Below are 14,449 nucleotides of genomic sequence, written 5' to 3'. Positions count from 1 at the left end.
GAGATACAGTTTCTTCTAACAGATCAAAATATACCCTAAATCACTAGTGTATGGCTTTGTTCTAGTCTCCTGCCTGACCACATTCTCTCCCTTTTTCTTTTTCTTTTTTTAAATCTTCTTCTTTCTTTTTTCAAACAACTTATCAATTCCTTTTATAAAATCTTTTATACTTTTCATCTTTACAGTCATCGCCATCCATTCATTGTATCGACCCTTATTTTGTACATATATGTCTTTCTTCCTTTAAAATTTTAGGAGGCACTTTTTTCTAACAGACCAAAATACGCCCAAAATCTAGTGTGTGGCACTGATCTACGCACTAGCCTGATCATATTTGATCATATTCTGCTTTTTTTGTATTGTTCTGTTTTTGTTCTTATCTTTTTTCTCTTTTTTTCTCTTTCTTTTTTCTTTCTTTCCCTTTCTTTTCCCCTGGTTTCAGGTCTTTTCTGATTTGTATACAGTATATTTGCTGGGGACGTTGTAAACCTGTTAGCATTTCGTTCTCTCATTCATCTAGTCTCCTCTGGACAAAATGACAAGACGAAAAAAATCACCTCAGCAAAAAGAACAAGAGGTAGTACCATCAGCCAGGGAACTACTCAATACAGACATTAGTACGATGTCGGACCTAGAGTTCAGAATCATGACTTTAAAGATACTAGCTGGGTTTGAAAAAAGCACGGAACTTATTAGAGAAACCCTTTCTGGAGAAATAAAAAAACTAAAATCTAACCAACTTGAAATCAAAAAGGCTATTGAGGAGGTGCAATCAAAAATGGGGACACTAACTGCTAGGATAAATGAGGCAGAAGAGAGAATCAGCGATACAGAAGACCAAATGATGGAAAATAAAGAGGCTGAGAAAAAGAGAGGGAAACAACTACAGGATCACGAGGGCAGAATTCGAGAGATAAGTGATTCGATAAGATGAAACAACATTAGAATAATTGGGATCCCAGAAGAAGAAGAAAGAGAGGGGCAGAAGGTATATTGGAGCAAATAATAGCAGAGAACTTCCCTAATGTGAGGAAGGAAACAGGCATTAAAATCCAGGAGGCACAGAAAACCCCTCTCAAAATCAATAAAAATAGGTCAACACCCCGACATCTAAGAGTAAAACTTACGAGTCTCAGGGACAAAGAGAAAATCCTGAAAGCAGCTCGGGAGAAGAGATATGTAACCTACAATGGTAGAAATATTAGATTGGCAACAGACCTATCCACATAGACCTGGCAGGGCAGAAAGGACTGGCAAGATATCTTCAGAGCACTAAACGAGAAAAATATGCAGACAAGAATACTATATCCAGCTAGGCTGTCATTGAAAATAGAAGGAGAGATCAGAAGCTTCCAGGACAAACAAAAACTAAAGGACTTTGCAAACACGAAACCAGCCCTCCAAGAAATATTCAAAGGGGACCTCTAAGCAAAGAGAGAGCCTAAAAGCAGCATAGATCAGAAAGGAACAGAGACAATATACAGTAACAGTCACCTTACAGGCAATACAATGGCACTAAATTCATACCTTTCAATAGTTACCCTGAATGTAAATGGGCTCAATGCCCCAATCAAAAGACACAGGCTATCAGATTGGATTAAAAAACAAGACCCATCCATACGCTGTCTGCAAGAGACTCATTTTAGACCCAAAGACACCCCCACATTGAAAGTGAGGGGGTGGAAAACCATTTACCATGCTAATGGACACCAAAAGAAAGCTGGGGTGGCAATCCTTATATCAGACAAATTAGATTTTAAACAAAGACTGTAATAAGAGATGAGGAAGGACACTATATCCTACTTAAAGGGTCTATTCACCAAGAAGATCTAACAATTCTAAATATCTATGCCCCTAACACAGGAGCAGCCAATTATATAAGGCAATTAATAACAAAAGCAAAGAAACACATTGACAACAATACAATAATAGTGGGGGACTTTAACACCCCCCTCACTGAAATGGACAGATCATCTAAGCAAAAGATCAACAAGGAAATAAAGACTTTATATGAAACACTGGACCAAATGGACTTCACAGACATATTCAGAACATTCCATCCCAAAGCAACGGAATACACATTCTTCTCTAGTGCCCATGGAACATTCTCCAGAATGGATCACATCCTTGGTCACAAATCAGGTCTCAACTGGTACCAAAAGATTGGGATCATTCCCTGCCAGTTTTCAGACCACAATGCATTGAAACTAGAACTCAATCACAAGAGGAGAGTCAGAAAGAACTCAAATATATGGAGGCTAAATAGCATCCTACTAAAGAATGAATGGGTCGGGGGCGGAGCAAGATGGCGGAGGAGTAGGAGACCTAGATTTCGTCTGGTCTCAGGAATTCAGCTGAATAGGGATCAAACCATTCTGAACACCTACGAACTCAACAGGAGACCGAACAGGAGAGTAGCAACAACTCTCTGAATAGAGAAGCGACCACTTACTGGAAGGTAGGGCTTGCGGAGAAGTGAATCCGAGGCGATATTCGGGAGGATAGACGGCGGGGGAGGGGCCTCCGCCGGCCGCTTCTGGCAAGTGATAGAACCGCGGAGCACAAAATCGGACCTTTTAGAAGTTGGCTCGGCAGAGGGAAGTCGCTGCAGTGGCTAAGCAGGAGGTGGAATCCTCCCGGGACAGTGTGGTCTCAGGACCCTTGGGGTCACAGAGAGACCGGGGTGCCTGAGTGCAGCAGAGCTCCCAGGTATCAGAGCAGGGAAGCCGGCTGCAGATACGGAGCAGAGTCGCGGGCTCTCAGCTCGGGGTTGCCATAAACTGTGATCTGCAGCCCAGTCGGGGCATGGCTCCCCCAGCAGGGACCCAACAAGCAGCAGATCCGGGGAGACTCCCCTTCCTTCCCGGGGAGGAGCGGTGCGGGAACGCACTGCAGGGATCTGCTGGGTTTGGAGACTCCGCGCGGGGTTGGGTGCCAGAGATAGCAACGCTCGATCACAGGCCGGGTGAGCACGGAGTGCAGCCGGAGACCGGGGACACGGAAGTGACTGCTTTTCTCTGGGGGCACACTGAGGAGCAGGGCCCCGAGTTCTCAGTTCCTCCAAGTGGAGATTGGGAGGCCACCATTTCTGCCCTGGTCCTCCAAAGCTGTACCGAGAGCTTGCAGGGAACAAAAGCTCCTGAGAGCAAACCGGAGCAGCTTCCTTAGCCCGGACCGACAAGGGCGGGGCAATTCCGCCTCCGGCAAAGACAATTGGAAACCACAGCAACAGGCCCCTCCCCCAGAAGATCAGCACAAACAGCCAGCAAGCCAAGACCAAGTTGATCGATCAAGGAGAATAGGAGAACTCCAGCGCTAGGGGAATACTGCACATAGATTCATGGCTTTTTTTTTTTTTTTTTTTTACCATGATTCATTATTTCATCAAAGTTAATTTTTGTTGACTGTTTTTTTTTATTTTTCTTTTTCCCTTTTTCAACCAACATCTTATAAATCCTTTTTTTAAAAAAAAAAACAAAACATTTTTTATTTTTCATTTTTAGAGTCATATTTTATCCCTTCAGAGTAGTTACCCTTATTTTTGGCATATATATATAAGTTGTTCTCTCTTTAAAATTTTGAGGTACAGTTTCTTCTAACAGATCAAAATATACCCTAAATCACTAGTGTATGGCTTTGTTCTAGTCTCCTGCCTGATCACATTCTCTCCCTTTTTCCTTTTTTTTTTTCTTAAATCTTCTTTCTTTTTTCAAACAACTTATCTTACCAAGTCCTTTTATAAAATCTTTTATAATTTTCATCTTTACAGTCATCTTCCATCCCTTCATTGTATCAACCCTTATTTTGTACATATATGTCTTTCTTCCTTTAAAATTTTAGGAGGCACTTTTTTCTAACAGACCAAAATACGCCCAAAATCTAGTGTGTGGCACTGATCTATGCACTAGCCTGATCATATTTGATCATATTCTGCCTTTTTTGTATTGTTTTGTTTTTGTTTTTATCTTTTTTTTCTTTTTTTTTTTCTTTTCCTCTTTCTTTTTTCTTTCTTTCCCTTTCTTTTCCCCTGGTTTCAGGTCTTTTCTGATTTGTATACAGTATATTTGCTGGGGACGTTGTAAACCTGTTAGCATTTTGTTCTCTCATTCATCTATTCTCCTCTGGACACAATGACAAGACGAAAGAAATCACCTCAGCAAAAAGAACAAGAGGTAGTACCGTCAGCCAGGGACCTACTCAATACGGATATTAGTACGATGTCGGACCTAGAGTTCAGAATCATGACTTTAAAGATACTAGCTGGGCTTGAAAAAAGCGTGGAAGTTATTAGAGAAACCCTTTCTGGAGAAATAAAAGAACTAAAATCTAACCAAATCGAAATCAAAAAGGCTATTGATGAGGTGCAATCAAAAATGGGGGCACTAAATGCTAGAATAAATGAGGCAGAAGAGAGAATCAGCGATATAGAAGACCAAATGATGGAAAATAAAGAGGCTGAGAAAAAGAGAGAGAAACAACTACAGGATCACGAGGGCAGAATTCGAGAGATAAGTGATATGATAAGACGAAACAACATTAGAATAATTGGGATCCCAGAAGAAGAAGAGAGAGAGAGAGGGGCAGAAGGTATATTGGAGCAAATTATAGCAGAGAACTTCCCTAATGTGAAGAAGGAAACAGGCATTAAAATCCAGGAGGCACAGAGAACCCCTCTCAAAATCAATAATAATAGGTCAACACCCTGACATCTAATAGTAAAACTTACGAGTCTCAGAGACAAAGAGAAAATCCTGAAAGCAGCTCGGGAGAAGAGATAAGTAACCTACAATGGTAGAAGCATTAGATTGGCAACAGACCTATCCACAGAGACCTGGCAGGCCAGAAAGGACTGGCAAGATATCTTCAGAGCACTAAACGAGAAAAATATGCAGCCAAGAATACTCTATCCGCTAGGCTATCATTGAAAATAGAAGGAGAGATAAAAAGCTTGCAGAACAAACAAAAACTAAAGGAATTTGCAAACACGAAACCAGCCCTCCAAGAAATATTGAGAGGGGTCCTCTAAGCAAAGAGAGAACCTAAAAGCAGTAAAGAGCAGAAACGAACACAGACAACAGACAGTTAACAGTCACCTTACAGGTAATACAATGACACTAAATTCATACCTTTCAATAGTTACCCTGAATGTAAATGGGCTAAATGCCCCAATCAAAAGACACAGGCTATCAGATTGGATTAAAAAACAAGACCCATCAATATGCTGTCTGCAAGAGACTCATTTTAGACCCAAAGACACCTCCAGATTGAAAGTGAGGGGGTGGAAAACGATTTACCATGCTAATGGACACCAAAAGAAAGCTGGGGTGGCAATCCTTATATCAGACAAACTAGATTTTAAAACAAAGACTGTAATAAGAGATGAGGAAGGACACCATATCCTACTTAAAGGGTCTATCCAACAAGAAGATCTAACAATTGTAAATATCTATGCCCCAAACATGGGAGCAGCCAATTATATAAGGCAATTAATAACAAAAGCAAAGAAACACATTGACAACAATACAATAATAGTGGGGGACTTTAACACCCCCCTGCCTGAAATGGACAGATCATCTAAGCAAAAGATCAACAAGGAAATAAAGACTTTAAATGACACACTGGACCAAATGGACTTCACAGACATATTCAGAACATTCCATCCCAAAGCAAAGGAATACACATTCTTCTCTAGTGCCCATGGAACATTCTCCAGAATTGATCACATCCTAGGTCACAAATCAGGTCTCAATCGGTACCAAAAGATTGGGATCATTCCCTGCATGTTTTCAGACCACAATGCTTTGAAACTAGAACTCAACCACAAGAGGAAAGTCGGAAAGAACTCAAATACATGGAGGCTAAAGAGCATCCTACTAAGGAATGAATGGGTCAACCAAGAAATCAAAGAAGAATTAAAAAAATTCCTGGGAACCAATGAAAATGAAAACATAACTGTTCAAAATCTTTGGGATACAGCAAAGGCAGTCCTGAGAGGAAAGTATATAGCAATACAAGCCTTTCTCAAGAAACAAGAGAGGTCTCAAATACACAACCTAACCCTACACCTAAAGGAGCTGGAGAAAGAACAGCAAATAAAGCCTAAACCCAGCAGGAGAAGAGAAATCATAAAGATCAGAGCAGAAATCAATGAAATAGAAACCAAAAGAACAGTAGAACAGATCAACGAAACTAGGAGCTGGTTCTTTGAAAGAATTCACAAGATTGATAAACCCCTGGCCAGACTTATCAAAAAGAAAAGAGAAATGACCCAAATCAACAAAATCATGAATGAAAGAGGAGAGATCACAACCAACACCAAAGAAATACAAACAATTATAAGAACATATTATGAGCAACTCTATGCCAGCAAATTAGATAACCTGGAAGAAATGGGTGCATTCCTAGAGATGTATCAACTACCAAAACTGAACCAGGAAGAAATAGAAAACCTGAACAGACCTATAACCACTAAGGAAATTGAAGCAGTCATCAAAAATCTCCCAACAAACAAAAGCCCAGGGCCAGATGGCTTCCCAGGGGAATTCTATCAGACATTTAAAGAAGAATTAATACCTATTCTCCTGAAACTGTTCCAAAAAATAGAAATGGAAGGAAAACTTCCAAACTCATTTTACGAGGCCACCATTACCTTGATCCCAAAACCAGACAAAGATCCCATCAAAAAGGAGAATTACAGACCAATATCCTTGATGAACATGGATGCAAAAATTCTCACCAAAATACTAGCCAATAGGATCCAACAGTACATTAAAAGGATTATTCACCACAACCAAGTGGGATTTATCCCTGGGCTGCAAGGCTGGTTCAACATCCGCAAATCAATCAACGTGATACAATACATTAACAAAAGAAAGAACAAGAATCATATGATCCTCTCAATAGATGCAGAAAAAGCATTTGACAAAGTACAGCATCCTTTCTTGATCAAAACTCTTCAGAGTAGAAGGATAGAGGGTACATACCTCAATATCATAAAAGCCATCTACAAAAAACCTACAGCGAATATCATTCTCAATGGGGAAAAGCTGAGAGATTTTCCCCTAAGGTCAGGAACGCGGCAGGGATGTCCACTATCACCACTGCTATTCAACATAGTATTAGAAGTCCTAGCCACAGCAATCAGACAACAAAAAGAAATCAAAGGCATCCAAATCGGCAAAGAGGAAGTCAAACTCTCAGTCTTTGCAGATGATATGATACTGTAAGTGGAAAACCCAAAAGACTTCACCCCAAAACTGCTAGAACTCATACAGGAATTCAGTCAAGTAGCAGGCTATAAAATCAATGCACAGAAATCAGTGGCATTCCTATACACCAACAACAAGACAGAAGAGAGACAAATCAAGGAGTCGATCCCATTCACAATTGCACCCAAAACCATAAGATACCTAGGAATAAATTTAACCAAAGAGGCAAAGGATCTGTACTCAGAAAACTATAAAATACTCAGGAAAGAAATTGAGGAAGACACAAAGAAATGGAAAAACGTTCCATGCTCATGGATTGGAAGAACCAACATTGTGAAGATGTCAATGCTACCTAGAGCAATCTACACATTCAATGCAATCCCCATCAAAATACCATCCACTTTTTTCAAAGAAATGGAACAAATAATCCTAAAATTTGTATGGAACCAGAAGAGACCCCGAATAGCCAGAGGAATCTTGAAAAAGAAAAGCAAAGCTGGCGGCATCACAATTCCGGACTTCCAGCTCTATACAAAGCTGTCATCATCAAGACAGTATGGTACTGGCACAAAAACAGACACATAGATCAATGGAACAGAATCGAGAGCCCAGAAATGGACCCTCAACTCTATGGTCAACTTATTTTTGACAAAGCAGGAAAGAATGTCCAGAGGAAAAATGACAGTCTCTTCAACAAATGGTGTTGGGAAAATTGGACAGCCACATGCAGAAGAATGAAACTGGACCATTTCCTTACACCACACACAAAAATAGACTCCAAATGGTTGAAAGACCTAAACGTGAGACAGGAGTCCATCCAAATCCTAAAGGAGAACACAGGTAGCAACCTCTTCGACCTCAGCCGCAGCAACTTCTTCCTAGAAACATCACCAAAGGCACAGGAAGCCAGGGCAAAAATGAACTATTGGGATTTCATCAAGATAAAAAGCTTTTGCACAGCAAAAGAAACAGTCCACAAAACCAAAAGACAACCAACAGAATGGGAGAAAATATTTGCAAATGACATATCAGATAAAGGGCTAGTATCCTAGAGATAAATTTTGCGGTAGAAGGTATTACCATTTTAAGGTTCTTTATGCTTTTTATAAGCCTTTAAGAAGTTTGTACCAATTTATACTCTTGCCAGTAGCACAGGAACATCTCAAAAGGACTGGGTACTGTTGTTAATACAAATAATTTGATAGGAAAAAGCATGAAACTCAGCTTGATTTGGACAAAGTTTTTATTACTGATCTGTATGATCTCCTTAAAATTAGAAATATAAACTTTCTGCACATATGTCTCTAAAATTACTAGTACTTCAGTAAATGATTCCAAATAAGTTTACTTAAGAGGTTACTGGCTTTCCTGAAGCTCCTCCAGAAAACCATTTCTAAGAATGTCTCCATTTCTTTATCATGTTGTAAAACACAGTGTATACTTTTCTAATGCTCCATTTATTAATAAAATAAAAATTATTCAGCGGTAGAGAATCAGTAATCAGTGTAGAGTACAATGACCAGAAGAAACAGAAGATGTGGCATAGCATACAGTAGCTTCTTTCTTGCTAAGAGAACCTCTATGGCAATGAACACAGCTAACTTCGCAGGACTGAATATGGATGTTTGGAGCTGTAGCAGCTATTTTGTAATGCAGAGGTAACAAACAGGAGGAGGAAAAGTAAAAAGACCCAAGCGTATTACTGGCATCACTGATCAGCTACACCAGTGCCAGCAACTACTGACCTCTGCCCTACTTGTTAAGTGAGAAAAATAAACCCCTTTAAGTCACTGTTAGTACAGTTTCCTGTGGTATTGCAATGACACATATAAGAGAGGAAGCTTTGTGTCATAAGATTCATATTTATATTGTGCGTCACGTGGGTATTTACCATGTATGCTCAGACCACCCTTCAGAGTAAATCTGTCAATCTAGAGCACACCATACCAGATAAATACCAAAAAGTCTTAAAGATATCCTATTCAAACTCAGAAAAGAAAAAGAGAAAATTGACCTGTAGAGGAACATAAATGTGGATTACACCAAGCATCTCGTCAGAAACCAGCCATGTAGCTTTTATGAAGATGGTGTCAAAGGCTAAGAAGGAAGCCCCCTGCCCCTCCCAAAGCTGAAGCCAAAACAAAGGCTTTGAAGGCCAAGAAAGCGGTGCTGAAAGGCGTCCACAGTCACAAAAAAAAGATCCGCATGTCACCTACATTCCAATGACCCAAGACACTGCATGTGCGGAGACAGCCCAAATATCCTCAAAAGAGCGCCCCCAGGAGAAACAAGCTTGACCACTATGCCATCATCAAGTTCCCCCTGACTACTGAGTCAGCCATGAAGAAAATAGAAGACAACAACACACTTGTGTTCATCGTGGATGTCAAGGCCAATAAGCACCAGATCAAACAGGCTGTGAAGAAGCTCTACGACATTGATGTGGCCAAGGTCAATACCTTGATCAGGTCTGATGGAGAGAAGAAGGCATATGTTCGACTGGCTCCTGGCTATGATGCTTTGGATGTTGCCAACAAAACTGGAATCATCTAAAGTGAGTCCAGCTGGCTAAATCTAAATATAAATTTTTTCACCAAAAAAAAAAAAGAAAGAAACCAGCCATGTAAAAAGAGAGTGGAGTAAAATATATACTATACTGAAAGAAAAAAAAAGCCACCAACCTGGAATTCTATATCCAATGAAACTGTCCTTCAAAAGTGAAGGAGAAATAAGTTTTTCAGACAAATAAAAACTGAGGGAATTCATCATCAGCAGACCTATTATGGAAGAAATGTTAAAAGATGTTCAAAGGGAGGGAAAAAATTAGATAGGTCAGGAACTCAGATCTACATTAACATAGAAAAGACCTGTTTTATTGATTTCAAGCTTCTTGAAGGTATGAACTTTGTCTTACCCATCAGGTATCACCAGGGCTTAGCATAATGCCAGGCACACAATAGGTCCTAAAGACCACTTGAATGAGTACATGAACAAATAATTTGGAGTTTTCTTTTCATTAACCCAAAAGTAGCTATGGAAACATGTCTATCCTAAACTAAATGGCAAGATAAGGTTGTTAGGTCTATCTCTAAGCTTTTCTGGGTCTTAAAAACACAGTAAAAGTCCCAGGCTAAAATTCAAAGGTTTGTATTTGCACAGATGCTCCCTTTCTTATAAAAATATATTCATTTGCACAATTTCCCTGAAGGATAAACTAGCCTCACAAAATAATGTCAGGGGACGGTGAGCTTCTGAAGTAACAAACTATTCCCACGGGAGGCCCACTAGAATTCCCCTTCCACCCATACACAGTGACTCTAATGTCAAGAGCAGGTCGGAAGACCAAGCAAGAACCATATTCCACTCCACACTGCTCCAGTTCTGCCCCTGGTTCACCCTGATATTGGTATGGTATCATGTCCAAGGATCCAGAATTGTCCAAATCCTTACTTCCCCTCTCAAAGTGTCCGCAAGGCCCCATGACAATCAGAGTTTTGTTTTATTAATAGTCACCTCCCGTGAACCCCATGTAGGAACTTGGTGAAAGACAAGATGAGGCATGAAGCTTGGCTTATAGCCAGAGACAGAGTTGGGGGGTCTTACTCACCCCTCTCCCCTCAGCCCCCCAATTTAAATCTTGGGACCAACATTCTCATACAGCCTCCTACCACATGCTCATCCTGAGAGAGAAGTGAGGAGAGGAAGACCTGAGGCTCTGACATATCCATCCCACTGTGTGCTCAGGAAGATGGAAAAGGAGAGGGAGAGAGAGAGACAGTATGAGCAAGAGAGCAGAAGAGCTAGTCTCCATCTGTAGCAGGTAGAAGAGTGCCACACATGGGTGCTTGGCATTCAGACACGGCAGCCCTGCCCACTAGTGAAATATGGCTTGATAAGTGTCTTAGGTTCAGTAACTGTTCTATCACTCATGTCGGTAACTCCTCTCAGCAGAGAGGCAGAAGGCTGAGAGAAGGGGGCCGAACCATCCTATAATCTGGGAAAGAAGACACTCATGACGCAAATCCATTTATCTCACCTGTGGGGGTAGTACTGGAAACTTTTCATTCATTGAGGTAAATCTGTTCTCATGGGAGTTAAATCTGTGTTTCCCTCCTAAAGGCCTAACTTTCTGTTACCCAGCCTGGCTAAACACAACTTTCCCAAGAGTGCCAGGGTTTTCTGTTTCAGTCAGTGCACAGTATTGAAAAGAACAGTCCCTGGAAAAGAACTGTCTGCTCCTCAACACACTCTTTGATTAGAAGACCCTATTAAGGACAAAAGCATAATGCAGGCAATCCCTTCTCACAGTGCCAGACATTCAGATTTAAAAATATTAAGTTAAACCATTAACCAGATCAGCTCAGACCACTATTTACTTGGTCTAAATTGAGGATGTGAAGCTCGGCAGGCTGGTTTCAGACTGTCTGTTGGCATGTCACAGGGTCTTTTGGGATCGTTAACACAGCACAAAGCTCCAACAAGATCTGACTGTAGATCACTGGGAATGCTTCTGTAAGTGACCTGTGGCCCTTCTTTACCAGGGGGACTTCTCAGCACAGCTCAGAGGTCAACATTCACTCCCAAGTGGCCCTAACTTAAAAATCGGGAAGAGTGAACCTTCAAACGGACATTGCTTTTGTCTTACAATATTCCTTTTTTCCACTCTTACCTTTCCGTTTCTACAGCTTCTCTAGGGCACTCCCCTCATCTCGACATCAGAACCCCCGCCCTCCGTCTCCCAGCACCATGCTGGATGCTTCCCATACATCGGTGATACTCAAAGTATAGTCCCTGGACTGGTAGCTTCAGCATCACTTGGTAACTGATTAGAAATAAAACGTAAACAAAAGAAGAAAAAAATATAATGCAAACTTTCATGCCCCACACCAATCCACTGAACCAGAAACTGGGAGTGGGGTCTTGATTCTGAATTTTAACAGGCCCTGTGGGTGATTCTGCTGCATGCCGAAGTCTGAGTACCACACTGCCATGTATCATTTCATTTCACGATTGTTGAGAGGTCAATATCATCCTGAAAGTTAACTATTGTCCTTGTTTTGAAAATGAGGAAGCTGAGATTTCATCAAGAAAAAGTAACTTTATCACCCTGCTAATAAGTGGGGACTGGCTCCTGGCTACTCTCCAACCCTAGCTTTACCACAGTCCTGTACCCTTCTGGCTCTTCCTGGAAAACAAGGCAAGCTCGGCCTGGCTCAGGGACTCCCACTCACTGTTCCCTCTACTACAATAATTTAAAACCCAGCATGTCCACCTGAATCTCATGGGAAGCTATAACATTAAAAACAACAACAACAAATCATTTTATTATGAAACATTTCAAACACACATAAAAGTAGGGAAAACAGAAGTAGATCAACCCCTATAATGAAAGGGGAGTTTTTCAAAAGGACTACCCAAGCCCCAACCCAGATCAATTAAACCTCGGATTCCAGGATAGGGCTTGGTCATGTCTTTGGAGCTCCTCAGGTGATTCCAATGTGCTTGAGCTTTGACAAACACTCTCTGGCCATTTCTCCTCCATATTTGCATGGCTATCTCCCACTTCATTTCTATCCCCACTCAAATGTTACCTCTGCAGGGGCAGCTCTCCAGATTCCCTTATCTAAAACACAACACATCACCCCTGGCCACCACTGCCATACCATCTCTCTATCCCTTCATCCCACTTTACTTTCTTCATAGCATTTTTTACCCAACATTTCATTATATACTCTGGGTTTGTTCTCATCAGTGAATGTCATTCATTGTTTAAGAACTCATTCATTGAAACAGTAGGTGCATCTTCCTGTTCACTGCTTATCCCCAGTGTTGTGAGGGCAACAGCACACGGGAGGCATGAGATGAATATTCTCTGAATGAAAAACTGAATGATAGTGGAAATAGTGGAGATTTTAACCCAGGACGATCTGCTTCCAAAACCCATGTTCTTCCCATAATACCACGTGGCAGCTCTGGGCTAGCTTTCCTTAGTCTCCAGAAAGAGAAAGTAGTTCTTGCCTTGAAGCAAGCTGTAAATTTGGTGCTGAGCTTATCAAAGCAGGCTGGTTCATGTCCAGTTACTAGTTCTGAGGTCTTGTGTGGCTCACTTCACAACTCGTGGTCTTATTTCCATCCGTAAAATAGGAAAATAAGCCTGTTTTATCTTCCAGACTGGTTTATAGGGATAAAGGAAACTTTTATGTGACAGCATTTTGTAAATTAAATCACCATATCAAGGTAAGTTATTAACATTACAACATGAGGAGGAAAAAAGAGAGGATGGAAACAGAGCAGGCAAACAGAGTAAAGAAATGAACGGAAAAGATGAGGGTGTTGGACAGAATGGTTTCAAAGAAACTTTCAAACTCCAAAAATTCTGTGATTTAATAGAAAAGGAGAAAATGAAAAAGTATCAAAATACTATATATCAAAAGTAGCCATCTGTCCAAGAACATGATTCAGAATTATCTGTCTACCAAAAAAAAAAAAAAGCTACAACCTTTTTAAATTTTAAAATATAATTTATTTGTTACAGTGGAAAACTCAAATGCCTCTATACTTATTTCAATCTTTTCAAAACATGTAATAATAGATGACATCAGAGCTCACCAAGGACCAACATAAATGGCTATACATGATCCAGATGTAGGACTGGCTTTATTACAATGGGGATATTCATCTACAGAATATGGTCCTCGGGGCACCTGGGTGTCTCAGTCCATTAAATGTCTGCCTTCGGCTCAGATCATGATCCCAGGGTCCTGAGATGGAGCCCAACATCTGACTACTCAGCGGGGAGCCTGCTTCTCCCTCTCCCTCTGCTGCTCCCCCTGGTTGTGCTCTCTGTCAAATAAATAAATAAAAATCTTAAAAAAAAAAAAAGAATATGCTCCTTCCACAAGTCATGATAAATACTTTGATAGAGAGGGTCCCTTTCGCATGGGCACTACATGTAAACTTACTGCTGCAAAACTCACGTAATCCAAGAAGATTTACCAGATTACCAGTCTCACTTTCCCTTTATGGGTCTTACAGATGCCAAGAAAAATTAGAGTAATTAACAAGAAAATGGGGAAAAACAGAAGGGGGGATCAAGGCACTCATCTCAATAGAGTTGAAATCTTTAGATGGCTATTAAGAAATAGGATGAATGAAGCAGAAAGATATTGATGGGGGTGAGGCAAAAGCCTTAATGCAGCACCTCCGAAAATTAGGGACCCCCTGGTGGCCCTTCAACATTA

The 14,449-nt window shown here is 40.7% G+C and overlaps 1 protein-coding gene and 1 pseudogene across 2 annotated transcripts in view; one reads left to right on the top strand and one right to left on the bottom strand.

The window, feature by feature from the left end:
• PCTP (phosphatidylcholine transfer protein) overlaps positions 1-14,449 on the bottom strand; it is a 30,559-nt gene that overhangs the window by 12,129 nt on the left and 3,981 nt on the right. The window lies entirely within an intron of this gene.
• On the top strand, positions 9,275-9,761 carry LOC114198891 (large ribosomal subunit protein uL23 pseudogene; annotated as a pseudogene).

This window comes from Eumetopias jubatus, unplaced genomic scaffold, assembly GCF_037043125.1.
Source record: "Eumetopias jubatus isolate StellerSeaLion01/CBP00866 unplaced genomic scaffold, mEumJub1_p1.0 scaffold_10, whole genome shotgun sequence".
NCBI classification, from domain to species: Eukaryota; Metazoa; Chordata; class Mammalia; order Carnivora; family Otariidae; genus Eumetopias; species Eumetopias jubatus.
Note: the sequence above shows the minus strand (reverse complement) of the source record. Positions and strands in the feature narration are given on the sequence as shown.